General features: G+C 51.9%; 1 non-coding gene across 1 annotated transcript; it reads left to right on the top strand.

Annotated features, from left to right (window-relative positions):
• The first annotated feature begins 1,057 nt into the window (after positions 1 to 1,057).
• On the top strand, positions 1,058 to 1,219 carry LOC127056078 (U1 spliceosomal RNA). Its single transcript, XR_007775721.1, has one exon. It is a non-coding gene; the product is annotated as a U1 spliceosomal RNA (small nuclear RNA).
• Positions 1,220 to 3,284: the final 2,065 nt, after the last annotated feature.

The following is a 3,284-nucleotide window of genomic DNA, read 5'->3' as shown; positions in this document are numbered from 1 at the left end:
TCACCATGAGTTTTCAAAGATAATAGCCAATGGCCCTGCAATTACACCCACCAACTCCTTTAGCACCCTCGGATGCTGCGCATCCAGCCCCACCGATTCGTGCTCCTCCAGCTTTTCTAAATAGTCTCAAACCACTTCTTTCTCCACAGGGGGCTGGTCACCTCCTCTCCATGCTGTGATGCCCAGTGCAGCAGTCTGGGAGCTGATTTTGTTCGTGAAGACGGGGGCGGGGTGAGGGAAAGCATTGAGTACCTTAGCTTTTTCCACATCCTCTGTCACTAGGTTGCCTCTCTCATTCAGTAAGGGGCCCACAGTTTCCTTGACTTTCTTCTTCTTGCTACTCTTAACATCTCTTGCTAGCTGCAACTCCAAGCCTGAGTTGCCCTTCCTGATTTCGCTCCTGCCTGCCCGAGCAATAGTTTTATACTCCTCCCTGGTCATTTGTCCAATCTTCCACTTCTTCCGACGGCGCTGCCTACCAGTGCACTCAGCCTCACTTGGCAGGTAACAAAAGGGATGGAGTGGCCTTCCAGTTTCTGGAGAGTGGCTAACAACACCCGACCTTCTGCACTGAGGAAAAACTGACGTGAGACAAGGCAGGGGAGGTCGTTCTTGTATTGGACCAACTTCCGGTGGGGAGAGAGAGCAGCAAAATGCAAGCTGCACTCTTTCCCCAGCAGCAGCTGGTCCGTGTCGTCTCTCTGATAGCCTGGATGCCTGGGACGGGACCCGGCTTCAACTCCAGGGCACGCAAGAGCCCTGGCCCGGGCAGGCAGGGTGAGGGGCCCGAGCGGAGGGGCGGAGCCGCGTGAGCATGGATGCAGATCTGTGTGCGAGCAGAGCATTGTGGGAGCAGAGGCAGGCTGCCCGGCAGGGCCAGACTTTGGCCCCGGGAGCTCAGCGTGGAGAAGGGAGGTGCCTCAGGGACGTGGCAGGGCAGCTGTCGGCAGTGGAGGCTGCTGTGGGCGAGGCCGGGGGCTCGGGGCGCGGCGGTCTGCCCCGTGACTTATAAGTCTGGGGAGAGCGAGGGCGGGTGACAGCTGGGCAGTAGGACCTCATACTTACCTGGCAGGGGAAGTATCATGATCACGGAGATGACTTTCCGAGATTGAGGTTCATCCATTGCATTGTGGGTGTGCTGACTTTCGCCATTTCCCCAATTGTGGGAAACTTGACTGCATAATTTGTGGTAGTGGGTGACTACATTTGCACTTCCCCCCTGGTGATTGGTTGAAAAAACAGGGAAATGAGATGTCTTGGGGGGTGCTGCTCAGTGGGCTGGAAATGCTTGGTCCAGTGTGCAGCTGTGTGGTTGGTTTTGGCAAAAGCGGTTTTGCTCTCTTGTCTTTGTGAGTGTTCTCTTCCTCAGGTCCTATAGCTCTTGGCACCTTTGTCATTGTTCCTAATGATGGGGCCAAGGGAGAGAAAGCAAAGCTCACTTCTGAAACTTTACTTATGGCTTCCAAGGCTCCGTGTTTTCTTGACCTTCCCTGGTCTTTTGCAGATGATCTGCTCTCTAGTCTGCTTTGGGGGGGGGGGCTTGGACCAATGCCTTCTTTTGCTCTAAGGGGAGCTGCTCGCCCGCCTGCTCTGCTTCTTTCTCTGCTTGTAGTTTCTTCCCTAGCCCTCCTTCTTGGGCTCTTCCTCCTTTGAGGGGAGGACGGCCTGTCCAAAAGGCCTGTCCTGCCCGGTCCCCTCATCCACCAGGCAGCCTCGCCCCCTGCCCTGGGGCCGCTTTGGCTTTTGCTGTCTGTTCCTGTCTCTTGGTGGCCTCCCTGTCTGTGCTATGGAGACCAGGCTGTCACAACCCTGTGCTGAAGGAGGTCTTTCCATCACTTTAGGCCCACCGCCTCCCCGAATGCCCTTAGCTACGCTGGGGGTTAGGGCGGCGTGGCCGTGTCGCCCAGGAGCGGGGTTCCCTTTTGCGCACCCCTGACGGACGGAGCTGTTTTGACTTAACTCTTCGGGACGCTCCAACCCTCGGGCCTGGTCTGCACGGGGAACGTAAATCGGTGCGGCTACGTCAGTCCACGCCTTGGTGGGACGAATTCTTCCGTCGACCTAGCTCCCGCCTTTCGGGGAGGTGCATGGCCTGCACCAATGAGGAAAACCCTCTCCAGGACCCTTCTCCGGGAACAGTGCCCTTCCATTTGGGTAGATTATGCTGACCTGTGACTACCAATCTCTCACTGTTAACTCTTACAGCAAACCAGGGCAAAGAAAGCCTATGCAAGCGCTATTCTGCAGCCCCGATGCTCTTTTCTGCTCCTTCTCACCGTAGGTTAATCAGGGTGGCTATGAACTCTAGCCTGCCATCTTTTGGTGATCTGTTGTAAAGGCCTTTTGAGGCTGATGTCATTTGCATGGTTCCACCCACTCTGGATTGCATGATGGGAGTGCTTGTCCAAACGGTCATTTCAGCTTCTGTGGGATCCCCAGTCTCTTTGTAATTGGGGCAGGAGTAATGCAGTGTATTTTTCTGTTCGTTCTGGATCAAGGAGAGAGTAACTGTACCTGGCATTTGAGGCCTGAGAGCTTCTCCCTCGTCTGAAAAGTACTCATCCATTAAGGGGTCTGGGTTCCAAAGACTCAAAGCTTTTGGGAGGTGGGGATGGATGTTTGTTTGGTTCTTGCTGCTCCGTGCTTGTGCCTGCAGGTTTCTTTCCTGCTGTCTCTGATGTGTAACGATAGAGGTGTTTTTGAATTTCTTTGAGTTGTTATTAGTGCTGCAGTTGTTTGCCTTAAGCTTATGGTACTCAATCTCTTTCAGGGTATGTTTTGGTTCCTGCGAGGTAAAAGTCTACTGCGTGTGTGGTATTATGGAGTGAGATAGCAAAAGTTGGTGTTGCAGAGATAGTGCATGTGCCACAAAAATCCCCCCCCCCCCTTTCCAACCCCAGCTCTGGTCCCAGAGTCCAGAATTTGCATAAGCCCTCCTGCTGACCTGTGACTAAGAGTTTGGTTGCAGAGGTAGTTCGTGTGTCACAAAAGAGCCATAAGGAGCATTTTACCCATCTATGCAGTTGTTTACAACTTTTAGTGTGGAAATGAGATGCCAGCCCAGCAGTTTATGTATGTCTAAAAAGGGACATTTAGTCATTAATAATTAATTTTTTTCTGTGGTACAAATGCAAATATGTATTAAAACTATAAAAGCTCTGTTTTTAAACTAGAGAAATACATAATACCTAAAACTTACATTTACAGATTTCACAAGAAAACTGTACTAATAATATACAAACATCTTTTTTTCAATTTTTCTTATTTCACTATGCTTTGGAACC

This window comes from Gopherus flavomarginatus, chromosome 7, assembly GCF_025201925.1.
Source record: "Gopherus flavomarginatus isolate rGopFla2 chromosome 7, rGopFla2.mat.asm, whole genome shotgun sequence".
Lineage (NCBI taxonomy): Eukaryota > Metazoa > Chordata > Testudines > Testudinidae > Gopherus > Gopherus flavomarginatus.
Note: the sequence above shows the minus strand (reverse complement) of the source record. Positions and strands in the feature narration are given on the sequence as shown.